Genomic DNA, 26,800 nt, shown 5'->3' on the forward strand with positions numbered 1-26,800 from the left:
GATGTCCTTCGTTAGGTGAATGGATAAACAAAGTGTGGGACGTCCAGACCATGGAACATTACTCAGCACTAAAAGAAATGAGCTATCGAGCCATGAAAAGATACGGAAGAATCTCTAGTGCATATTATGAAGTGAAAGAAGCCAGTCTGAAAAAGCTCCATGCTGTATGATTCCAACTATATGACATTCTGGAAAAGGCAAAACTAGGGAGACATTAAAAAGATGAGCGGTTGCCCAGGGTTAGCGGGAGGGAGGGAGGGATGAATAGGGGGCACAGAGGACGTTTAGGGCAGTGAAACTACTCTGTATGATGCTGTAATGACGGCTTCACGCCATTACACATTTCTTCAAACCCACAGAACGGACAACACCAAGAGTGAACCCTAATGTAAACTCAAGACTTTGGGTGATAACGATGTCTCAGCGTAGGTTCATCCATTGTGACAAATATCCCCCTCTGTGGGGGACGTTAATGGCAGGGGAGGCTGTGCAGAGGCAGGGGGTATATGCAAAATCTTTGTACTTTCTGCTCAATTTTGCTGTGAGGCTGAAACTGCTTTAAAAAGCAAAGTCTATTAAAAAAAAGATGGGGCAGCGATATTCTTGAAAAGGGAGCGATCCACTGGAGTAGGCATCCATGAACCATCCAAACTCTGGGCTGGGGCGAAGGGACCCAGCTGCAGGAAGGGACGGAGTGAGGGAGCGGGCCTGAAGGGTGAAATGCGGGTTCCCCTTGTCCAGTGGTTTGATGACAGGAGCCCAAGACGCAAGTCACCTAATCCGCTGGCCTTCCGTGTCAGGCAGCTGGCAGCCCTTCTCTGAGCCCAGATCACTTTCCTCTCCATGAGGGACTCCTAAAGAAAGGCCCTAAATCTCTATCATTATGCCATCTGGAGTCATCCTTCTCCTCCGGGAGCTCCTGCGTCGTGGGTCAATTAGCACACATTTGCATAGAGTTCCTTAATAGGCCGCTAATTGTCTGGGGAGATAATGGATGGCTGCGGGTTCTGGGCAGAATGTTTACCCACAGGGGCAGGCCGACAGGGGGTGGCAGGGAACAGGGCGGACAGACGGAGGAAGGGAAAAGGGGGGATGGGCTGGGGCGGAAGGGAGGGGAAAGGAACGGAGTGAATTATTACCCATTCACACGCAGTGAGCAGAAGCATCACTTGGTGAACTTCTGCTTTAGTTGTGCGTGTCTGCTCGATCTCAACCTAAAATGCATTTCTCATTGTAGGTCCCTTAAGATCATTTGAAAGCCCTAGTGATGGAAAACAAGAGGGGTGAGCTATTTTGGGTGGGGTGGTTGCAGAAGGACCCATTGAGAAGAAGGCATTTGAGCTGAGACCTGAAAAATGAGAAGGAGGCAGCCGTGGGAAGATCTGGGACAAGGCCATCCCAGGCAGAGAGGACACAACACAGACTGGGAGGTGGGAAAAGGCTCAGCACATTCTAGAAACCAGAATGGGGGGGGGGGTGTCAGCGTGGAGAGAGGGGGTTGGGGACGCCATCCTGCAGGGCCCTGTGGATTCTGCTCAGGGCTGTTTCTGACCTGCAGTGTGACCCGCGCCTGTTTCCTACACGGCACCACGAGGGGCTGGAGGAGAAGGAGGCCCCCAGAGACGCTTCCTGCCCCCGTGGGCACTGGCCATGTCTCAGTGGCTCTAGGAGGCTGAGCTGGGGTGGAGAAATGTTTGTTGACGGGCGGAGCTGAGAACAGGCCGAGGTCTGGGCCCTGGGCAGGGGTCAGTGGCAACTCTAGAATTTCTTCCTGGGTGGGGCTCAAGGGCCAAATCTGGCTGGAAGGGCAGGCTCGGGGCTGTACCCCACACTGCTGAGCTCTTAGATGAAATGAGAGTACTCATTGCTACTAGGGGTCTGCAGACCATGACCGCAGCCACACTGGCCTGCGGCCTGCCTTTGTAGGCCCGGAGCCAAAGAAGGCATCTATGTTTCAGAGGGTTGTGACAAAGAAGGTGGATACGCACCACGGCAGACTGCATGTGGCCACAGAGCCTGGAGTATGGACCGTCCGGGCCTTTGCAGAAAGCATCTGCCGGCCTTGATCTTCATTACAGTGGAGGCCGCTGGTGGAGATTCCCAGGGAGAGGGGCTGAGGGCCACTGAGGAGGCCACCCTGTCCGCCCACAGAGCTCAAAGACCACCCTCTGGTCTCTTAGCATCTTCTTAGAGCAAGAGACAAAGAGCTGGAAAGAAGCCCAAACATCCATCACCTAGTGAAACAGCCTTGTTTCACAGAAAGGGAAACTGAGGCCTAGAGAAACTCAATGAAATAACCCCCACCTACGTGAAAGGCCTCCCACGAACCCGGACCCAAGTAAGTTTCAACAAGTTTTAGCCATTTACTGTCATTATTATTATACCATAGAATCGTAGAGTTCAAAAGACCTTAGAAACCAGCTAGTACAAGTCTGATATCTTACAGATGAGGAACCAGAGCTCAGAGAGGCCGAAGGAGTGGCCCAGGGTCACACAGCCAGGCCAGGGCCAAGTTGGCTCCAGGACCAGGCCTGCTGCCCTGCATGTTTCTTCCCAGTGCACACGCTGCTCCCTGCCAGCCCCTGTCACCCCAACCGCACCCTTCCCCCGCTCCAACTGTGAACGAATTGCCGCTCGCTCACTCCACGCTGATGGAAGATTAGGCTCTAATTTGGGAACGGTGACAGCTCCCATTTGCAGCTCTTGCCCAGAGAGGAATTTTCCACGAGGAGTTTCCCCAGCAAGAACCACTGTCCCCAGCCCGAAATCACCCCAGCCCAGTCTTTCTGCCCAAGCCTGTGTGTATGTGTGTGGTCTCTGTGCCCCTGCCAGCTGCACAGCTTCAAGCTCTCTTCCGTCACAGAGCATAGAGCACCCAGTGTCTTTGGAGGGGCTGTCAGTACCTATAGCTGGCTCAGAGCAGGACCAGGAGGTGGGCTCATAGGCCATCAGAGGCGGAGGGAGGACCCCTCACAAACCCCAGTCCAGCTTCCTTATCAACAGATGGGGAAACTGAGGCCCAAAGGGGAAGGTGGAGGGACGCCCCAGAGTCCTCCACTAACTTTACCCAGACCCCCGCCTCCTGGCCCCCAGGCTTTAGCTTTGGCACCCTCCCTGGGAAGGAAGGAAAATGGATAAACTACCTACTGTGTGCCAGGCCCTTGCAGGGACACTGTGTCGTTCACTGTCCCCAGTGCTCTACTGGCAGGCTGGTTTTATACTCACTTTGCAGACAAGGCAATACCGAGGTGGGGAGGCCAGTCACCTTGCCAGGAGGCCGAGCTGGTGAGCGGCAGAGCAGGGCTCCAACCCAGGCCTGTCTGACTCCAGAACCTCACTTGTAACCTCTGTGGGACATCACCTCTGGCCACGGCGCCATCCTTGACCACCGCTGGGCCAGTGGGGCGATCAGAGGCCCTCCCTGCCCAGGGAGCCTTTGACCAGGCAGTCTGCTCAGCGAGCCGGCACCCCTCACGAGGCCCCTCAGCTGGGAAGGAGGAAAAGGAGCCCCTTCTAGAGGGACAGGGGTCCCTACACCCCTGTGGTATCTTCACCATGTCCTTCAGTGGCCCAAGGAGTTCCGCTGGCATCCGACAGAGAGATGTCCCCTCCCACGAGGGCAACTTCAGCCCCTCGGCTCACCATCTGGACGCCATCAAGAAGGCGGCATGAGACCACCTCCGTGCACGTGTCAACAGAGACACACATATGCATGGACGCGTGCACCCCCATGCCTGCCACCTCGCCCCACAGCACATGCGCATGCGCACCCATCCTTAATTTGTCCCTCTCCTTTCACAGCACACGGCAGGAATCCTTCAACCCTCTTCACAGATGAGAAGCAGCAGACGAGATGTGACTTGCCCAAGAAACATGTTGAGTGTCACAGGTAAAACTAGAAACCGAAGCTTCTCGTTCTGACAAGACACGGTTTCGTATCCCCTGGGACTGTCAAAAGAATAAACTAGCGCATGTCTGAAAAAGTCTGGGCCAGGGTTTCTCAGCCTCAGCACCACTGGTATTTTGAACCAGGTAATTCTTTGTTGGTGTTGGGGGGGGCAGTCCTGTGCATTGTGGGATGTCTAGCAGCATCCCCGGCCTCCACCCCCTGGATGCCAGCAGCGCACCCCACCGCCAAGTTGTAACAATGAAAAACTATCTCTAGACGCTGTTCTAGACCTTGCCCTCACGACTAAGCAGAAGAGTGGACTGGAACACCGCTCTCGGACCCGCCTGACTCCAGATTGACAAAGCTGTCATCTCCAGTTCTAGAGCCCCATTCTGGATTTTATCCTAGTGCTCTATCCTGAGAATTTATTATAGGGTTCCACACTAGTATCCCCAACTTCTAGAATTCTATGCAGCGATATTAGGGTCCATTTCAAGGTTGGCAGGTTCTCTGATTCTGAATCAATTCTGTTCTAAACTCCTAGGCTCCCATCTCCCCACGTGGCAAGGTTGACATTCTCCCTGGGAGACAGCCACGCCTCGCTGCCTTCCAGTGACCAGGAGGAAAGATGCGCCCATGAATTATATATTTCCAGCCATCTCGAAATTGCTCGGCAATTAGAGAACACCAAGGGTCAGCTGCCGAGAGCAAGAGCCTCCCTTCCAGCGGAGAGAAACAGCTGGACGAAACTCATCAATGCACGTAAAGATGTTACCTCTTGCAGCGTAGGTATAAGAGTGACTTCTAAAAATTATTTTGGTTGTCTGTATTTCCTTTTTCCACAATTGGCTGTGGTCCAATAAGACGTGGACTGGAATCTTGGCTTCATCACTTCCTGGCACCAAGAAGAAGGCGAGGAAGCCACTTACCCTCTCTAAGCCGCAGGCTCCTCGTCCGTCCATCAAATGGGATGAGAATGATGGTACCCACTGCCTGGGTCGTTGAGGGGGTTACCTTGGGGAATGCATGTCCAGTGCTTAGCACAGGGCCAGGCGCACTCCTGGGTCTCAACACAATCACAACTATTGTTAACTCCATGTTTGAATCAAAACGGCCAGCCATGGCACGGCTGAAGGCACACGGGTTCCGGAATGTCTTGGCGTCTTCCATGTCCTAGCTCAGCTCTGTCACTTCATAACTCAAGACCTCGGGAGGGTGCGTCCCCTTCTGAGCCTCCATTTGTCCAGCTTGTAAAATGGGCACAAACACGCCACTTCTCAAGGTCTCCCCAGGCATCTGGCACCAGCAGGTGAGCCTTACTATTATCACCCTGTGCCAGGGGGCTGGCGGGCACGGAGCCTGGCGGGCGGGACGGGGAAGAAGTTAGAACTGGAGGTGGCACCTCTTCTCTCAACTTATTTGTGATTCCTCTAAAAGGGAGGCCTCGCCAGCCCCAACACTGACAGGTCGTGGCTGTCATGATGTCTTTAAATTTAGACCAACACCCCACACACAAACACGCAGCCACCCACGCGTCCCCAGGAATAAATCTGCAGGGGTGGGAGGGAGGAAGGCTGTCTCCTCACGTCCTGGGAGCAGGAGGGAGGCAGGGCAGCTGGCTGCGTGCTCGGGGCTGCTGCAGTCAGGCCTCTGCAGACGGGGAAGCTCAGAGATGCTCCCCTCCTCCCTGCCCAGAGCAGTGGACAGGGAGTCAGGACACTCAGATTCTCAGCCCATGGGCTCACAGGCAAGGCTAGTACAATGAGGGAGTGACCTAGATGGCCACTAAGATTCGTAGGTTTGAATCCTGACGCCCCTGTGGACAGGCTGCATGCCCTGGGGGAGATGCACAGCCTCTCTGAGCTGCGGTTTGCTTGTCCGTAAATGAAGTGCTTGTGGGGTCCATTTCATCACAGCGGGATCTGTGTGGTCCCACAGGACGCTGCACTTGGTCTAACACTCTGCCGTCACCATCTTGAAATGCTTAATAATTTTGAACGAGAGGCACTGCATTTTCATTTTGCACCAGGCCCTGCAAATTATGTAGCTGTCCTGGGTGGCTGCGAAGGTTGAAGGGGGCTCCCGCCTGTGAACGCCCCACCCCCTGCAGGCCACCCCACGGAGACTCAAGCCTGGCCTCTCACTTCCCTTCCTCTCCCGACTCCACCTTACAAGCTCATTCTATGTCTGTGTGGCCCAGGGCAAGTGGATTAACCTCTCTGTGCCTCCATTTTCTCCTCTGTTAAACACAAAAACACAAACTACCTTAAAATTTCTTTAGGCTCCTACTCACTGCCCTGCTATTCAATTGACAATTCACCCATTCATTCATTCATTGATTCAACAAACATTCATTGAGTGCCAACCACCTGTCGAGCCAGGTTTGCTCCACGAGCCTGGCCTGAACCAGGCCATCTATCCATGGGGAGAGTTTGTCCTGCGCAAACTTCACAAATGCATCACCTCTGGGGAAAAGACCTCTGCTCATATCCACAGGAGCCCAGTGCTCTCCCCCAACCCCAATGTGGGGGTGCAGCATGCTTTTATTTTTCATCAACAAACATTTATTGAGTACCTGTTGTATGCCAGGTGCTGTGGATACACTCCTGAAGATGTGGCCTCTGCCATCTAGAAGATGACAATCTTATTTTTTAGCTTTTAAAATCTTGGGATCCGTGTTGGTCTCAAGCACTAACCATGAGAGTTTCACTTGCTGAGCTTCCAGACCTTGAAATGCATAATTTCTGAGGTTCACAATGACTGTGTAAGGTAGGTGCTATTCTCCCCCTTATACAGATGAGAAACTGAGGTTCAGAGAGGTTGAGGGACTTGCTCATGGTCACACAGCTCACAAGTGGCAGAGCTGAGATTTCACCCCAAGACTGGATGGCTCTGAAGGGCTTTTGGTGACATCACTGCCTCTTGTAGAGAAGTTTATCGCCCCAGAGGGAGTATGCACTCCTCGAGGCTGAGTCTTCCCCTCTGGGGCTGACTCATAGCCTGGCACCTTCCAGCAAGTCCCGGTTGTTGAGCATCTGGAGCACACCATTCCTGAAGGAATCTCAAGTGCAAATGCCAGCCCCGCCAGACAAGGAGAGGCCTTTTCTGTGCTACTCACAGCAAGTTGGTCCCTGAAGTCTCCTGAATCAGAAAGGAAGATATTCACGGCCAGAGAAAGCCACTGGCCATGAGCCCCCTGGGGCTGAAGCTTTGGATCCCATGTGGGATCTGATGTGGCTTTTTGATCCCATGCAGTTAGGCAACCCAGTGCTTCCATGTGGCCCTCCGAGAGGGGACCCAGCAGGGGTTCTCAAACTGGAGCGTGCGTGGGAATGCTCTGGAGGGTGTGGGCCCCGCCCCAGGGTTCCTGACTCAGCAGGTCCAGGGTGGGGCCCGACAATGTGCGTTTCTAACACGCTCCCAGGTGAGGCTGCTGCTGCTGCTGGTCCAGGGGCCGGACTCTAAAACCTTCCTTTCGAGGGATTCAGAGCAGCCCCGGTGGGAGAGATTGCAGGAGGCTGGGAGAAATCAGGGTTTGATCCTCTGGGAGGGGGTGCAGCCTCTGGGGACAAACAGCCCCGATTTAAACCCCAGCCCCACCACCGGGATCCCCCAAACAAGGGGTCCATCGAGGAGCCTTTCTGAGCCTCAGTTTCCACATGTGTAAGTAGACTGTGACTCCTTCCGAGGTTGTTGTGAGGATTAAGTGAGCGTCACTTTATCGCAATATCCGAGAGCATCTTTCTGTGCTCTTCTGGGCTTTATTGTGTTCCCCCAAATTCATGTGTTGAAGTCCTAACCCCTAGGACCTCAGAAGCTGACCTTATTTTGGGAGAGGGTCTTTAAAGAGGTGATCAAGTTAAAACGAGGTCCTTGGGGGCCCTAGTCCAACAGACTGTCATCCTTAGAAGAAGAACTCTGGGCAGAGGCAGGTGCAGGGGTGAGAAGAGTGAAGGGCGGCCAAGGAGAGAGGCCGGGCTGGGTCCTCGGAGCCCTCGGAAGGAGCCGACCCTCCCGACGCTTAATTTTGGACTTCCAGCATCCGGAACCGTGAGGTAACAAATTTCTGTTGTTTCAACCACTCAGAGTGGCACTTCATTATGGCGGCCCTAAGCCACTGATGCACAGGTGCTCCGTGGAACACCTCGGATATTTTTTCTTTTTTTCAGTGGGAGAAGCTACCTTCGGTCTGGTGAAAATGCAAACATCTGAAGTGCGCGGTCGATGGAATCTTACACATGTCCACACTCACGTGACCCCACCCAGATCAAGACACAGCCTTAGCGGCTCCCTCGTGCTCCCCGAGCTAATGCCCCCTCCAGCGGCTGTCACCCGTCTACCTTCTGTCCCACAGATCAGTTTTGTGTATTCCTGAGCCTCATACATGGCTGGACAATGCTGAACAGAAGAAGCCAGCCTTTTAAATTTAAACTCACTTAACCCTCATAAACCACCCCCCCCCCCCGGAAAGGCACTATGAATATGTCCATTGTACAGATAAGGAGTAAGAGGCCCAGAGAGGTTCAGTAACTTGCCCAAGGTCACACAGCAAAGGTGTAGGTGGCAGAGCCAGGATTTGAACCTGGGTAGTTTGATTCTACTCACTGTACTTACTGCTTTTATAACACACAGTAAGTGCCCATTAAATAAAACCACAGTGACTTCTACCAACCCAGGTACACTAGAGTATATACACACTGTATGGTATTTCCAGTGGTAAATACTAACACTGTCCCCCTTTTAGAGTGGAGGAAACCGAGGCTCAGAGAAGATGAGACCTGCATCGAAGGTCACAGGGCTAGCGGGCAGCAGAGCTGGGATGGAGTGTGGCTGCTTGCAGAGTTCACGCTCTTAGCCACTGACTGTGCCTCCTCCCGCCAGCTCCTGCTAAGTGGCGGCACCAGGCCTGAGGCCTCCACTGTCCGTGCCCTCATTAAAACCACAGCTTGGGACCACCTCACACCCACCAGGAGGGCTCGACTACACACCCCAGCAAAACCAAGTGCCGGAGAGGATGCAGAGTGACCGCAACTCCCATCCGTCGGCGGCAAGAAAGCAACACGGTGTCCAGCCACTTTGGAAAGAGGGTTGACAGTTTCTTTTAAAATTAAACATCCACTTACCATATGACCCAGCAATCCTACTCTTAGGTGTTTTTACCAAGAGAGGAGGAAACCCACTCTCACACAAAACCCACACGCAATTGTTCATGGCAGTTTTATGCGTAAATTTCCAAAAACGAAACCACCCAAATGTCCCTGAGGGACGAATGGACACACTGTGGTGCATCCGTGCAATGGAGTACTACTCAGCCACGAAAAGGGACAGACTACTGAGATACACAGGAGCACTGGTGAATCTCGGAGGCGTTGTGCTAAGTGAACGAAGTCAGACTCCAAAGGCTACATGGTTCCACGTATATGACATTCTGGAAAAGGCCAAAGGACAACAGATTGGTGGTCGCCAGGGGCTAGGATGGGGGCAGGGCCTGACTGCAAAGGGGCTCCCAGGAATTTTAAGGGTGATGGAACTGTCGTATGTCTTGATTCTGGTGATGGTTACGTGGCTGAATGCACTTGTTAAAACCTGCAGAACTAAACCACGGTGGGTGAATTTGACTGTAGGTAAATTATACTCAATAAAGAACATTTAAAAGAACTCCAACTCACCATGCTTTTTCCCCGCTCTGCTGGCTGAGCCCCGAGGAAGGGATGCTTCTGAGAGAATCAACACCTGCTCCCTTCCCATCCCGGGCCCCTGGGACGCTCACCTGGAGGGGAAAGATGGCTCAGCCGGGGCAGGGACAGCTCCCAGGAGCACCTGGGTTCCCACGCGACCCTCATCTCACGGCTGCTCGGCTCCAAGCGCAGGAAGAGTCAGGGTTATTTTTGCTCTGAGAAGCACAAGCCACAGGGTACTTTCTCCGCAGGCAGCCGCTCCCCCCCCGCCCCCCCGCTGTGTTTACATAAAAACACATTTGCACAAGGTTTTGTTTTACGCCTGCCTCAGCCGCCCGGATTCTATTAAACACGAGGAGGCCTGATTATCTGGCTGGAAGCAGCTGACGGGAGAGGGCGGGCTGAAGGAGGGTGGCTCACGCTGTGTTCCCTCCTAGTCCAGTGGAGCCCTGGGGTCTCTGGGAGGAGGTGACAAAAGCGTTTACCATGCTTACTTGTGCACACACTAGCATTTCTCAGCCTTTGTCTGACTGACCTTTTGCGCTGGACGTTTCGTGGTTGGGGGGGGCCATCCTGTGCATGGTAGGGTGTTTAGAAGCATCCTTGGCTTCTGCCTACCAGCGCCCCTCCACCAGTCGTGACAATCAAAACTGTCTCTAGCTGTTGCTAAATGTCTCCTGGGGGCCAAAATCGGCCCTGGTTAAGAACCACTGGTGCGCACACAAAGAGACGCATGTGCAGGCTCAGCTCAGCATCCCTCTGCCTTGCAAGACCCACTTAAAGAGAGGGCTGACTCCATCTTCTTGTAGCCCCAGCTCTTCCCACAGTGCCTGCACGTTCACACTTTAGAGGGTCAAAGACGTTCTGTGGGATGAGCTAAGCCATGGCAGCAGAGCAACGCCGGTGGTCACTAGCTGCCTAGGTTCAGAGGCCATTGCCCAGAATCAGACTCTGGCCACCATGCGTGGATTTGAATCATGTGCCAGGCTGTTCCCACATCACCTCACTCAGCCCCGGGATCAGGGCCCATGACTGTCCCATTTTACAGGCGAGGAAACTGGGGCATTCAGCCAGGGGGTGGCAGAGCTGGGACTTGAGCCTAGAAATGTCTGTTGCCAGGGCCCAGTCTCTTAATTGTCACACCCTGCTTAAGGCAGCTGCAGCCTTAGACTTTTTTCAGGACAAGATGGGGAATAAATAGCAACAAAGATTCTCTCCTTAACCAAACTCCACTCGGGCTCCCCTGAACTCCACTTGGAGTGGGCGTCTCCACCTTGTCCAATTTTAGCAAGAATCTCGCTAAGTCCGTTTCAGAGAACCGCTGTCCTCCATATCTGATCACCCTCGATTTCTAACCCGCTCCTCAACCTCCATCATCCCCCAGGTGACGTGTGATCACCTGGCTTGGCTTCAGCTCGAGTCCCGTTAGGTCGGGGTAGCCAGAATCGCCCGCATCCCTGATGTTTCCTTTTAATAATTTTCCATCCCTTGACCCCTCCCCCCATTTTTTGGCTATAAATCCCCAGCTGCAAATGCTGGACTCAGAGCGGGGCTGGCTCTCTCCTGACGTCTCTTTTCCCCTATTGCAATAGTCCTGAATAAAATCTGTTCTTATCACTTTAGCTACCACCCAGCTCTGATTTTTCTTTAACAATAGATCCAGACACATGTGTCTACACACGCGGGGAGGGAATGCGGTCGAAAAGCAGAGCACCTGCCAGGATTAATTACGGTAAAGAGTGTGGACTTTGGTGCAAGATAGATAGACCAGCATCCAAATTCCACTTGGCCACTTACCAGCTCTGTGAACTTGGGCAAGTGAGCGGGGCTTGCTTTTGTCATCTGTAAAATGGGGACAATGAAAATAATTCAGCACGGGAGTTTTGTAGAGATTAAAGGAGAAAATGCTGTAAAGTGCTTACTGGAGCCTGGAAAATAGCCCACGCTCAAAAAATACTGGTTGGGTGGATGCATACAACAGGCTTTGTGGGGGAATGGCCACAGCTAAGGTGGAAGCCAGAGGGAGAGGTGAGTTTACGTCAAATCACCAGCAAGGCCAGGGTGTTTGAGTCCCAGACAGTCCCCACCTCACACACGCGCACACGCACACGCGTGCACACACATACACACACAGTGAGCCAAGAGCTGGCTATGCCTCAATGGTCTCCTGCCCTCTGATTAGACCTGAGAAAAGCCCACCATGCATGCTGACCACGGGCAGCCTGCCAGGTTGGGTAAGAGGCCCGCTCAGGCCCCTCTACGTGGGCGTCAGAAGGCTGCTGACTCCCCAGGAACCGCAGAGCCTAATTCAGCATCCCTCGACCCCTTCTCAACGGACACGCCGAACACAGGCAACATTCATCTGACCTCAGCAGAAACTGCCCCTGTGGGAACCCCCGAGAGGCACTGCTGTCCCTCCCAGGCCTGACCACGGGACAGGACAAAGGGGGTGCCTCGGGGCCATCAGCCATAGAAGGTTCCACTTCTCCGTGTTAATTCAAGAGCATCACGGCTCCTGCTGAGCAGCTGAAGAACTCTCTGGAGCCTCTTTTCAACTGAAAACAATAATTTGCCAGAGCTCACAATGCAAGGAGCAGACGGGATGGCACAGTTGAGCCACAGCCTGCTGTTCTCACAGCCCAGAGCCTGCGGGGCCGCTGGGAGGCTCAGCAGCTGCTACGGGCTGGCGGGAGGGTCTGGGGACAGGAGGAGGGCACAGCCCAACAGCTCCCTGGGACAAGCGGGGGCTTTCTCAGGGAAGGGGTGGCAAGCATGTCATGCGTAGTGTATTTTTTCACAGGGCTGCCATAACAAATGACCAAAACTGCGGGGCTTAAGACAACAGCAACTTATCTTCTCACAGTTCTGGAGGCCAGAAGTCTAAAATCAAGGTATTGTTATTTCGACATGAAACAAATATAAGAATTATTATTAATGGGATATTTTGTATGCCTTTTTTCATACCAAGACTTCAAAATCTGGTGTGCATTTCACACTTACAACACACATCAAGTCAGACTAGCCATGTTTGAAGCACTCAGTAGCCACACGTGCCTGGCGGCCATCGCCATGGATGCTATAGCTCGGGAGAGCTGGACATCTGTCTGTGGATTTGCAGAGCTGGAAACAGTATCCGGATTCTTCTGCCTCCAAATCCAGAGGCATCACTGCTGCTCCGTGGCCTCCTTACGTGGGAGGGGAGGAGCTGGACCACATGTGTCTCTGGCATCCACACTAGTTCAGGTACCACGTGACTCATTCCATGTGCCCAGAGCTCCAGCCTCTTCCTGCCTCCCTCAATCCCCACCCCCAGCTCTGTGGGCAGCTCGAGGCCACCCAGCTGGGGGCCCTGCTGGGGGCTGACTGAGCCCAGCTTGCTCTGGAGCCGATCTGGGCTCATGTGGGCCTCGGAGCCCAGCCCCAGCCCGGGCACCCCATGGATCAGAATTAGCCCTGTAGAGACAACTAAAACAGCTTCTGCAAGCCACCGAGACCGACAGTCCATGCCTGGCTTTGAACCCCAGCTCCGCCGTTCCTAGCTGGGAGAACCCGCCTACCATTACGAAAAATTGGAGTCATCATAATACTTCCTCTTTACAGAGTTAACAGGAGGATTGAATGAGGAACTGTAAGAATCTCTTCTCTCTCTTGAACACTTAGGTCGACCACTGACTGAGTATGTCACAGAGAAGTGCTATTTTCTCCTTACCTTGCAGATAGGGAACCTGAGGCTCTGAGAGAGGAAATAACTTGCCCAGCATCACACAGCTAGCAAGCAATGGATCCAACGATAATAGACCCTTTCTCATAGGGTGGTTGTGAGGATAAAATAAATTAGTACCTTAAATTAAAGCACTTAGAAGAGTGCTGGGCACATAGTTCGTGCTCAGTAGTTTTGTGCTGTCATCAGCATCATCATCACCATCATCATGAACATTGACGTTTACAGCATCATCAGCATCATCATCATCATCACAGTCATCATCATCATGGTCATCATTGTCATCAACATAGTCATCATCATCATGATCATTATCACCATCATCATTGCCATCATCATTACGGTCATCATCAATGTGGCCATTTACATCATCATCATCGCCGTTGTTGTCATTATCATTATCTTTGTCATCACTGTCACTCATGTTATCACTGTCATCCTCATCCTCATCCTCAGCTTCTCCCTCCCCAGGTGTGTTGTGAGCACAAAGCACCGTGCTGGGCAGTCGCCAAGCCTACCTTGAGCAAGTTTCTTAACTAGGCTAAGCACTAATAAATTGTCTTAAATCCAACCAGTAACACATAAAATAAAGGCAAGACTGAAAGATGACTCTTGTTTGGAAGACACGCACACACACACACACACACACACCCCTACCCCTACATCCAGGACATTTTCTTTGGCCAAAGAACACTGCCAGCACACAGCTTCGAGAATGCCTTTGGGGAGGGAAAAAGAAGTCCCCTACCACGGGTCCCACGGAGTTTGTTTTCTCCTTCCTGGTACAAGAAGGCACAGGGAGCACAGCCTCCATCTTTGACTTCTTAGCCACCTATGGGGGACATGCCAAGTGAAATAAACTCCCTCAGGTCTTTCACGGGCTGCCCAAACAGACGGGGCCTTGTTTGGGGCATTTTATTTATTTCTTGTTAGCACCACTGCCAACCAAGTTCATGGAGAGTCACTGCAGGTCAAGCTCTGGGGAGAACCAAAGACTCCCTCTCTGGCCGCCTTTGCTCTCACCCGTGGGGGCAGCCTCTTGATGACTTCTTCACTCCTCCACCCCGACTCTGCAGAACTTACCAGCCCAGTGTCTAGTCCACCCTCTGCCCCACACGCTGCTCTCCTAATGAACTCTTTAAGGCCAGGCACACCAGGGTGATAATGGATTTTTGTGCAGATATTTGCATGTTATCAGCGTCTTCCTGAACTTCAAGGCTCCCGATGGGTGGAAACTGGAGAGAGCAGAGAATGGAATTTCAAAGAAAGGAAGCAATTTTAGCACCACTCAGGACAGGAAGCCTCCCACTCCTGGGTCACACTGGGCTTTCCACCTTGACGTTTCTGGGGAGACCTGTCGACAAATCTAACTGTGCAACTCTGGGCTCCCAGCAGACCTAGAGGAAATCCCTGGAACATGATGAACTGGGACATTTATTCAACAAATTTTATTGAGCATCTGCTATATGCCAGGTGCTAGATAATGAAGTAGACGAAAGGACGATATAAAAACCCAATGCCACATATCTTACACAACTAGAGAGTAAAAGCCTGGTTTCACTAGCTTGATATTTTACCTGGATTTCAGAACCATCACGACTGAGCTCAGCCCAGTGTTAAATGCATACAAAAATTATCCAGTGTGATTACTACAAAACCCCACGAGAGAGGTACTGCTCACATTATCCCCATTTTATAGACAAGAAAACTGAGGCACAGTGAAGGTGAGAAACTTGCCCCACGCTATTCATTGAGAAACTGGGAGAATTGGGACTAGAACCCAGGAACCTAAGGCTATAGAAGCACCTGGAAGTGCATCCCACTCAGTCTTGGGGTGAGAAGTCGGGCTGTGACCTGAGGGAGGCATAGGGGGTGCCTAGGGAAGGAGGTGGGGGCAGGAGGAAAGGACGCTTGGGGGAGACAGTGGCCTGGAGAGGGTAAGTGACTTAGTTGAGGGCTCCAGGTAGAAAGTGGCTGAGTGTGATCAGGACCCAGGACTTCTGCCTCCAGTCCCATGTTTCTGCTCCTTTTTCATGCCCTTGACCTTGTGAGCCCTGCTCTCTAACCAGCTAAGCTACACCAGGGCTCAGCAGGAGCCCAAAATAGCTACGGCTTCCAGGCAAAATGAGTTGCCAAGTCAATCTTGCCCCACTCATCACTCTGACTCCAGCCTTGTTATTTTTGGGTACCACAGCACTGAGAACAAGTTGAGGCAAAGGCACTTCAATCTTCTCGCATTGCTAGTTTTCTAATGGAAAACACGTCGTTTCTTTGAGAAAGGTGTGGGGACATTGGTTGATTGAAGCCCCAGCATCCTTTTACCCCTGGCCCCCTTTTTCCAGCATCAGTACCCTGCAGAATCCACATCTCCTCCAGCCAGGGTGGTCTGAGTAGGGTTGACCCCACACTCAGTTCCAAAAGTAGGTCCTGACTGGCCTAAGCCAATCAGCATAGCCCACCTCCCTCCCCGACCACAGCGATTGGTTCAGGAACAGACAGATAATCTAATCAGAACCAATGAGACTGGCTGGGGAGAGACATGTTCTGGTTTCTTATGGATTGGGGCATCTAGAAGAAGTGAGCTTGGGTTCCTGGGGACACCTTGCTACTCTCAGGGTAGCCAAAGACTAGGGAAAGGTAGAGATGCAGAGAAACTAAGATCTGATGGTCTTTGAGCCTGGATCAAGCCATATCCGAAGCAAGATATTTGTAGATTTTGATGTCTATGAGCCAAAATAAATTATTCTTTTGAGAAAGCCCATTTGAGTTGTGTTTTTGCCACTTTCAGCATAAAAAAACTTGACCTGCGTCAGAGCTGTTTCAAGATTCCCACCCAGGCTTGTGAACACCCATGCGGCTCTGAGGAAGCAGAAATCTGGGGTGGAATTGAAGCTGGGGGCAGGGGGGATTTGTATGACAAAGATTTGGGATGATCATGTGTCCAAGAGGTGGAATCAGCTCTGCAGAGAATTGAAATGCAGCCCGTGGCTTCCTCAGGAAAGAATAACTATAATAACGGGTTTTCTCTATTAAATATCCGGCTGTTGTTTTTTGTGCATTATCGCATCCATTCTTTCTCACCACCCGAGGAGGTGGGGGTGAATATTCATTCCCCATTTACCGATGAGCAAACTGAGACCCACAGGGAACTGGCACACCGAAGTGAGTAGGCAGAGGAACTGGGCCTGGAACGCAGGTAGGTCTGACAGGGAGACCCCTGCCCCTAACTCCTCGCCACCTCCCTGACAGCAGGTGCACTGGGGAGGTCCCCTTTACCCTCTGGGGGATGGGGTTTAATGTCTGTGCCCGCGAGCAAATGACAACATATGTGAATTTTGCCAGGACCATTTTTCTCCACTTAACCTTGGCAGGATCCCAAGAGCAATAAACGCTCCCCCAGAATGGCTGCGGATTTTGCCGAAGCAAACAAGATGCCTTTGCGTAAAAGTAGGAGCCTGCACAGAATCACAAGGCAGGCATGTCCTGGGTGTTCGTTTCCTCTGCTGGCTGCAAGATTCACGAGCAGTCACCGTCAGGATCATAGGAAAACCAGAGTCATCGAATGGGCACCTCACAGGCCTCTGAAGCAAGGGTTATGATGATCCCATTGCACAAACGAGACAGCTGAGGCTCTGAGAGGTGAGGTCACTGAGCCACTATCACAGAGCTAATGCAACATTATAGAGCTAGGACAATATTATAGAGCTAATCTGGCTCAGACCAGGAGAGCTGGTTCAGTGTTTCTCAAAGTGTAGAACCGGCCTTGCAGGAGAGAAGATTCCAGCACTAGACAGCATTCGATCACAAAGTGAGAAAGCTATTCCCTTTTCATTTTCCTTTTTTTTTTTTTTTTTGAGGAAGATTAGCCCTGAGCTAACATCTGCCAATCCTCTTCTTTTTGCTGAGGAAGACTGGCCCTGAGCTAACATCCACGCCCATCTTCCTCTACTTTATATGTGGGACGCCACCACAGCATGGCTTGCCAAGTGGTGCCATGTCTGCACCCGGGATCTGAACTGGTGAACCCCAGGCCGCCGAGAAGCGGAACGTGCCAACTTAACCGCTGCACCATCATTTTCCTTCAATCCCTCTGAGTACATCAAGACGAAAGTCTCGGTTTGGTGTCAATAGATCTTTAACACCTCCCTAACGCTCGCCAATCTGCTTTTACGACAGAGGGAGGCCCCAGGCCACCAGCAGTGTCCGGTTAGAATTGATCAACCTCATTTGTTTTTGTAATGTTTATAGTGATGATTCTCTACTTAGGAAAAGTTGTATTGATTTCGTATTTGTAGGTAAGTTAACTTCTTAAGTAGTTTTCAGTCAAAAAATCAGTCAATTCAAAGAAAAAGAAGTAAATGTGCCCCAAATCACGAAGGTGGTGTGCTGACGGGTTAAGTTTGGGAGACGTCTCCACCACACTCAGCCGAATCCGAAACTTCTGCCCCAGTAACTCAGGAAATGGGGGGCCCAACATAGAAAGAACGAGCCAAGTGAAAAGGAGAGTGGCCCCCTTCTCTCTCCATCCTCTCCTATCCCAGCTGCCAGGCCCAGTGATGCTCTCCTGGGCTGGGGTGTGAGGGACCCTCGGGCCTCCCTGTCTCACGGTCCTGGTTACCAGCACAGTGTGGAGAAAGAGGGTGGCTCTTTTGAAGAGAAAGCTGATGTGGTGAGGGAAGGCGCTCCTGAGGTTAGTGAGCTCCAGGCCGCAGGACCGGCAGGGTCTACTGAAGCTAAGCATCCACCAACCCCAGGACCCTGCAACTCACTCCCAGGTGTACACCTGAGAGAAATGAGTGCTTACATCTACCACAGGACTTGCGTAAGGATGTTCTTAGCAGCTCTGTTCCTTATGACCCAAGCTGGAGAAACAACCCACACGTCCTGCAACAGGAGAGCGGATGAAAATGGGACAAAAAGGAAGAGAACTGCTGATCACGCAACAACGTGGGTAAGTCTCACAGACACAACATGGAGCGAAGGAAGCAGAGACGAGAGAAAAGACACTGCGTGATGCCATTTATGTGAAGTTCGAGGGCGGGCAAACTAATCTTTGGTGACAAAAACCAGAACAGTGGATTACCTTTGAGGGTATCAATTAGGCGGGCGAGCGAAGGAACTTTCTGGGGTGATGAGAATGTTCTAGATCTTGACCTTGGTGATGGTTATGTGGTTCTCTACATTTGTAAAAATGTATTGATATTTTACTTTACTGTATGCAAGTTGTACCTCAATAAAAAGTTTTCCCCAAAGATTTGAGATTTAACAATACTATAAATAAATGAAAGACTGTTAGGTCTAACGGCAACGTGGACCACTCCCTCCCTGGGCCCTGGGCTGTGCAGAAAACTGTAACCACACTGGGTTGTCACACAGGCCAGCATTAATGTTACCGTGCATCCTTCATTCATTCCTTCAACACCACTGAGAAATCAGTCCTTCATTCCTGACCTCTCAAGACATGCTTTATCCTTCTAGAGATTTTTCTTTATTTTTTTCTCTATGCTCGGTGTATTAATTTCCTATTGCTGCATTAACAAATTACCACAGAGACTTAAAACAACATGAATTTACGCTATCGCAGTTCTGGCGGTCGGGAGTCTAAAATCAAGCGCTCAGCAGGGCTGGTTCCCCTGGAGGTTCCAGGAGAGAATGAATTCCCTTGCTTTCTCAGCTTCTAGAAGCCGCCTGCATTCCTAGGCTTCCTCGCATCACACCACCTCTCGCATCTGTGGTCACATCGCCTTCTCTGACCCCGACTCTCCTGCCTTCCTTTTTATAGGGACCCTTGGGATGACACTGGGCCCATCCAGATAATCTTTCTTACTCAAGAGCCTTAATATAATCGCATCCGCAAAGTCCCTTTGACTGTATCAAGAAGTGTATTGGCGGGGGGCTGGCCCCGTGGCCGAGTGGTTAAGTTCGCGCGCTCTGCTGCAGGCGGCCCAGTGTTTCGTTGGTTCGAATCCTGGGCGCGGACATGGCACTGCTCGTCAGACCACGCTGAGGCAGCGTCCCACATGCCACAACTAGAAGGACCCGCAATGAAGAATATACAACTATGTACCGGGGGGCTTTGGGGAGAAAAAGGGAAAAAATAAAATCTTAAAAAAAAAAAAAAAAAAAATTTAAAAAAGAAGTGTATTGGCGGGTACAAGGGAACATCAACGTGGACGTGTTTGGGAGGAGGCGTTCTTCAGCCACCCACATTTCGAAAGAAGAGCAGCAGAAACTTTTAAAGATTTTGGAATCAGGTCAGACCCACCTGGGTTCAGACACCTGTCCTACCACTTACTACAGTGCTTCATGTCCTTGGGGGCGTCACTCAGCTCCTCTGGGAGTCTCTATTTCCCCACCTACGCAACGGGGTGTCCCTGCACCGCCTCTGGTTGCTGGGAGGAGAAGGGGCAGTGACGTGTCGGCAGTTACTGTGGAGCCTGGCATGCCGGAAGGGCTGGGGGAACAGCCTGTGCATTCAGCGATGTTCAATGAACGAATGATATTGATGGAAAAAGACACCTATGAAGAACTGGGCACTTGATAACCAGTCTGTCTGACTCCAGAATCCAGACACGTTCCTGAAGAGTAGGGGAAGGGCTGGCCCCAGGCCCTCCTGAAGGCGGATGGAATGTGTTCTTCAGGGTGCTGGGAGGGGGTCTGAGCCACATTCCCACCCCCAGCAGGGAATATACATCTTAGCTCTTCTGGTGGCTGCCTGTTGTTCATGAGATATGGAATTTCCTTGGCACTTTTGGGGGAAACAGATGCCGAGAAGTGGAACAAAACAGCTTTTTTTTGGTTTCTTTTCCCAAAAATCAGAACTTGGCTCATATATGTGCAGGGCACGTGGATAAAGTTGGAATGAGAAAGCTTTGCAAGCCCTGGGGACCAAGGATGTTACTTTCATCTGAGTGTGAAGTGGCTTGGAGGGGTTGAGGTCCCCCCAGCCCGTCTTCCAAGGTGCGTGCCCTCGATTACTCCATCTGTGGAGCTGAAGGGGGATTTGCGACATTCCCCCCAACTCTCCCCCAGTGAACGGCCAGATCCAAGAGCTCAGGCGGTGACATGGGTCCACAAGGAAGATGCTGGATAAACCCAGAGGAGGAAATGAGAGCAACATGGCCAATATCATCTTCACGCCTGAAGGAGAATCTGAGACCACCAACCCCTCTGCCCTCCTTTTCTGCCCTCGCCAGAGCTCCATGTCAAGGGCAGGCCTTAGCATGGACGTCTCCCAGCTCTGACTGGCTCTTGGCCCACCACGGGTCCCCAGGAATCACAGGGCAGAACACACCAGGAATCCAGGAACAGCGGGCACTATGCAATGGGCACTCACTGTGCCAGCCTCTGTGCTAAGCCCCCATTAGTTCGCTAGGGCTGCTGACCAAGGACCACAGAGTGGGTGGCTCAGACTACATAAATTTATTCTTACACAGTTCTAGAGGCTGTAAAGTCCAAGATCAAGGTGTCGCCAGGGTTGGTTCCTTCTGAGGAAGAATCCATTCTGTGCCTCTCACCTGGCTTCTGGGGTTTGTTGGCAACCTTTGGTGCACAGAAGCATCACCCGAGTCTCTGCCTTCATCCTCACGTGACATTCTTCCTGTGCCTGTGTCCGAATTTCCCTTTTCTGAGGACACCAGTCATACAGGAGAAGCGGCCCACTCTACTCGAGTGTGACTTTGTCCTAACTTAACGAATTATAACTGCGATGGCCTTATTTCCAAATCAGGTCACATTCTGAGGAACTGGGGGTTAAGATATCAACATAAGGATTTCGGGAGGACACAATTCAACCCATAACAGCTGCTAAATGCATCATGACATGCAGTTATCATGGCTCTGCAAGGTCGATTGGGATTAATATTTCCATTTTACAGATGAAGAAACTGAAGTTCAGAGAGGTGGAAAACCCACCCAAAGTCACACACAGCACATGTGCGGCGGTGGCACCGAGATTTGCACACCAACTACACAACTCCATTCTCTTTACCGCACACCTGACGCCCTCGTGCCTGAGCTTCAATCCGTCTTCCTGAGAACCCAGTGAGATGGGTTCTGTGATCACTACCACTCTGCAGAAGAGGAAACTGAGGCTCACAGAGGGGATGCGACAAAGCTGAGGGTTGCACAGCTCGTCAGTGGCAGAGCTGGGATTTGGATCCAGACACCTGCCTCCCAAATTTGTTCTCTTGATCGTTTGACCGCTCCGCTTCTGTGAAATCCTGGGCTTATTCCATAGGATGGTACAGGATATTATATTTTATATCATATCATCCTATCTAGTGACTGAGTAGCTGGGAAAAGCTTTAAAGCAAGCTCTATCCATCCAGGACCTCAGGCTCTGAAGTGAGCTTGCGGAACAGCCCTGCCCCTTCCCCGCCCACCCCACCAGCCCCACCGCTGCAGCATCCACGTGGTTCATCTCCTCTCTGGGGCTTGAAAGAAGCTAACACTCAGCAGCCTCTGAAGGCCCGGCAGCCCTCACGCCTGGTCCAGCCAAGCCCCTAAATTAACTATGAAGCTGCGGCTCTCATGTTGCCATGCCGGCATCCAACATCTCCATCATGGCCCCCGGTAGAGCCCGAGCCAAGCAAACTCCCCAGGCCTCCGTGCGGGAGGCCCCGCAGCCAGAAATCCCCCCAAAGGTATTGGCTCTTTGGATTCCGTTTCCTGCCAGGGGAGGTTCATACTGGGAAAAAGTCAACACAGAGAAAAACAAATGATGGCAGCAGGGACCCCTCCCACCCCCGTGTTCCCTGGTGAGAGATGCTTCAGTGGCCGCCGGGGGATCTCTGGGACAGGGAGAGACACCTCCCTCCCTCGGCAGAACCAACTGACAGTCCAAGAGGAACAGTGAGAACCCCTTACGGTCAGGTGGTCCCGAGCGGTGTGAGTAGGGCGTTCACCATCACTAGTCACTTATTCAGCAAGACAGTCTTTCATCGTTCAGTGAGTGTCTGTTAAGCACCTCCTGCGCCAGGCCCTGTGTGCTGTGGATACAGAGATGAGCAAGACAGAGTCTCTGTTCCGTGGGGCTCACAACCGAGTGGCCAGAGGCAGCTGCAGGATTGTGGAACCCCGGCAGAGCCACCTTCCTCTCCGCCTTGGTGCTCTCATCTGTAAAATGGGCACAGAGGTCGTTTCTACCTCACAGAGCTGCTGTGAGGACTAAATGAGTTCATATGAGGAAGGGGTTTAGGACACAGTCTGAGACACAGAGAGCAGGACGTGTGTGTTGGCTGTTGTTATCATCAGGGCGGCGACGGGGAAGGAGAGAGTGCTAAGGAGGGCTGGCTGGAGAACGAGGTATCAAAAGTGACGACTGAGAAGAAGACGATGTCACATTAAGAAAAGGAAACCAGATGGAGGGAACAGTGAGGGCAAGCGTTCAGACGTGAGATGGGGCTCTGGGGGTCGCAGGGACAGAGAGACTGGCGCGTGGTGAATTTCCACTTATTTTAGGGGCAATGGGGAGCCACGGAAGGTCCTTAATGATCAGATTTGTGCTTCAGGAAGAACTCTGGCTGCGAGAGACAGAGGCGGCCGATCAGGGTCACTGGAGGTGCGAGTCCAGGCATGAAAGACACAAAGAGGGCAACTGACGGGACGTTGGTTCCACAAGGGCAGAGTTGGGGACTCTCGTGTTCACTGCTGTGTCTCCAGTGCCTACAACAGTGCCGGGCACATAGTAGGTGCTCAGTAAATATTTGCAGATGAATAAACACGGAGGGCAAAAAGAGGGAGGTTGACGACTTAGGCAGATGGCAGGATGTTGGTGCTGTGGCAAGGGAGGCAGAAGAGGAGATGTGGAGGACCCCCTGGGATACGACACCCCGTTTATTCTCCTGTGACACAAGCATTATTGCCACCTTTATTATTATTTTTTGTTTTATTATTTTTTTGGTCTCTCTGTGTCTCCATTCCAGAGATGGAAATGGAAACACAGAGAGACAAAGCAACTTGCCCAAGATCACACAGAACAGAAGGGGCAGACACTGGACTGTGCATCTAGTGCTCTTCTGACCACTTCTCAGCCTTGCCTGGAGGCCCTGAGCATAAGGACCATCCAGGGGCTTGTTGTAGGAGGAAGGATGGGGACGTGCTCATATCATGCCAGGTCGCTTTTCCCTGCTTAGAGACTCAGGTTTTTCTCCAAAGTAAAACCTTGCAGCCAAGTTAAAGGGCCGGCCTCCTTTCTGGCTGTGTCTCAGTGGGCGATGCTCTAGCTTTGAACCTCCCATAGTCTCACTGTGCGCCTGCAACCACCCACTCTGCTACCTACCACTCCAGGGGCCATTTAATCTCTGGGTGTCCAGTTCCCTGCCACGCTCCAGGAAGGAGGCCAGTGGGGTGAATTGCGGCATTAGCATAAATTATTGACCCAGAGCTGAGGCTGCCACTGAAGGACTCTGGGCACAACCCACACCAGGGCCCACAACCTCAGACAGCGTGTAGGTTCAGGCTGTGCAGAGAACGCAGAAGAAATCTGCCTACTGTAGGATGTTGGCTGACCCTGTTCCAGCCTCAGACAGCCCTGCGGCTGGGCGTTCGCATGGTCTCAGATGAGCCTAGCACGGGTTACAGGATAATTTTCAGAAGAATTAATTTGTGCTTCATTTCCCTGTATGTTTCTCCCTTACTCTCTGCATTTCAAGCAGGTGTCCAGGCCTGTTGGGACCTCTGGCCTCTGGGACATATTGGCAGGGCAGGAAAAAGGAGCAGCCCACGGGTCAAAGGCTGTTCGGGTCGTTGCAGGAAGCCAGAGCAGGGTCGCAAACTCAAATGCCTCCAGGGGCCAAGGAAGGGAGAAGGAGCCACATGTAGGCTGCCGGTGGAAAAAGAACGGGAGAGCCCATGGCCCTCTTAGAGGCAGCGCCTGGAACTCCGCTCCAGGTCAGACTTGTCAGAGATGGCCTAGTTTTTCGAGAGATATTGGACATCTGGGTTTTTATATAAAATATTCCACTTTTTAAATCTTGGAAGCTAAATTAATTAATTAAGAAAACACAGAAAAGGCAAAACTATGGAGACAGTAAAGAGATGAGGGTTGCCTGGGGTTGGGCAGAGTAAGGATGAATAGACGGAGCACAGAGTATTTTCAGGGCTGTGAAATCGTTCTGAATGATACTGTGACAGCGGATACAAGTCATTATACATGTGTCCACACCCACAGAACGTACAACTCCGGGAGTGAACGCTAACGTAAGCTATGGACCTAACAGTAATAATTATGTATCAATATCGGCATGTCAATTGTAACAAATAACCACACTAATGCAAGATATTAATCATAGAGGGAGCTTCGGGGGCAGGGTGGGGGAACAGTTGAAAGGGTATATGGGAACTCCCTTACCTCCTGCTCGATTGTTTTGTAACCCTAAAAATGCGCCCCCCCCCCCCCCCCCCCCCCGCCAATAAAGTCTATTTATGAAACAAACAAACCCAGCAAGAAACACTGAAGCATCTGGGGGCCTCGTTCAGTCTTACAACAGTCAATTTGCAAACTCTGTTGCAAGCCCATTGATCAGCCTGCCAAGCAGAGCCAGACTGGGCTTGGGGAGGAGGTTGGAGGTGAGGGAGCGATTTCTCCGAGACAGGGAACAGGCCAGAGGTGGCAAGCAATTCCTGACAGTGCCAGAGGGGAGTGGGGGTTCCCCCGCTCCAAGCTTGGCCCCGAAATAGCAGAGTTTCCCGACTTGGAAGAAACATGCAGGATGAGTGAATGGGGTTTGATGGTGAGCAGGTGGACAGGGGTATCTATCCATCCTGGGGTGAGGGAGCCCCAGTAACGACAGAAACTAAGTTTCTTGCAACCCAGCAAAGACTGCAAGTCTAATTCGAATTCATTTAAAGTGATTTAAGAAAGTTGTTTCTGGTACACCTGAATTTGTGGGCTCACACAGATTCCCTGATGCCCGCCACCCACACCTGTCTGCCTCAGCGGAATTCAGCCATCTGTCAAGCCAGATCCTTAAATGTGCTGGCTCCTGAAATATACAGACAGGGCTGGATTTCAACCCATTCTTAGAAAGGCTCCACCGAAATCCAGCCAAGTCATCCACTGATCCCTCTATCCTGGGTCCAGCTTACGGGGAAACTAACATCTATGCAGCTCCTACTATGTGCCAGCTGCTACACAAGTATTGTTTTAAACAATTTTAACAGCCACTATTGGTTGGACTTACTAGGTGCTGAGTGAACCTGATGGGTTAACCATGTGTGAGAGGCCCATCGCACAGAGGAGGAAACAGCTCAGAGATACCAAATGGCTCTTCCGAGGTTACCTGGTCATAAGGGGCCGAGCTGGGGGTGCAGCCAGCACATGTTCCTTCTCCTCCTCTCTGTGATGAATCGAACCACTGCCTTCATTTTCTCTCCGTCTGACAATCTATTCGCACAACACAAAGCCAATGGACAATTTTTTTGTTCACGTGGGATTTTTAGAGTTTTGGCAAGCCTTTAGGAACCATCTTAAAAACAGTTTCAAAAAATTAAATGTGGACAATATTTGAACTGCACCAGATGGGTTGTTGGTGCAGAATGGTGGGGGAGGTGGGGTATGGGGGAGCCAACGCATATTTCAGAGACCCCAACAGGCCTCCTTATATGTGGGGTCTCCAACAGTTTCCTACGTCCTCTGTATGGTCCGGGAGAGGCATGGGCTCTTACTGGCTGATCTGCATCTTCCCCAGATGGCAGGAGGCAGGATGATAGCTATCATAGCAGTTGTAGTTGTTAATATTTATGAAGCACTAACCATGGGCCAGGCACTGGGCTGTGCATGTTGCACAGATTATCTCATTTAAATCTCAGCACAAATTTATGAGTTCAGCATAATTCACCCCCACTGTACAGATAAGAACACTGAAGCTCAGACAGGTGAAGTAACTTGCCCAAGGTCACACAGCTCCTATGTGGTGGCTCTGGGATTTGAACCCAGGTCTGCCTGACTCACAGAGCCCACATTCTCACTCCTAAGTTTTCTGGGGGCATCCAGTCCTACGAGGGGCCTTTCAGTGCACGTTGACCTCTTGGGACTCTCACGCACAACACAGTGCCTTTTCTTCTGTCAGTCAATCAGTTCTTCAACAACCAGATAATATACTGAGCCCTTATTCTAGGCCTGGTATGATGGCTACAAGGCTGAACAAAACTCACTCTCCCCTAAGAGCCACAATCAATGTGTGCCCATGGTGCTGGGAGCGGGTAATGCTGGTCCCGAGGTGGGTTGGACCCCTGGGATGCCCCTCATGGTACCCCATACTCTAGCGTCCATGTCAGAACTTGTCTGCTCGGTGTCCCAGTCTGATTACTCATGGACGAATGGGCTAATAGCAAAACCAGAGCATATCTGAGCTGCCGAGAGCCTGAGGGATCGTCCCCATCACATGGATGAGGAGACTGAGCCCCAGCAGAGAAGGGGACTTGGCCAACGTCACAGAGCAGATCCAGAACCCAAACCCAGGCCTCCCCTCTCCTCTCCCAGAGTTCTTCCCACAACAGCACTGTGAT

At 51.7% G+C, this 26,800-nt stretch overlaps 1 protein-coding gene across 3 annotated transcripts in view; it reads right to left on the reverse strand.

Annotated features, from left to right (window-relative positions):
- Positions 1-26,800, reverse strand: part of WSCD2 (WSC domain containing 2) — a 108,647-nt gene that overhangs the window by 60,140 nt on the left and 21,707 nt on the right. The window contains exons 1-2 of one of the 3 annotated variants that reach the window (XM_070275351.1): positions 11,365-11,409; positions 9,559-9,659 (exon numbers count right to left, since the gene is read on the reverse strand). The exons of 1 other annotated variant lie outside the window; for it this stretch is intronic. The gene's annotated coding sequence lies outside the window, so the exon portion shown is untranslated. Of the gene's footprint in view, positions 1-9,558; positions 9,921-11,364; positions 11,410-26,800 lie in introns of those variants that run through there. One more of the 3 variants, XM_070275350.1, reaches the window with a different exon arrangement.

Source organism: Equus caballus, chromosome 8 (assembly GCF_041296265.1).
Source record: "Equus caballus isolate H_3958 breed thoroughbred chromosome 8, TB-T2T, whole genome shotgun sequence".
NCBI lineage: Eukaryota > Metazoa > Chordata > Mammalia > Perissodactyla > Equidae > Equus > Equus caballus.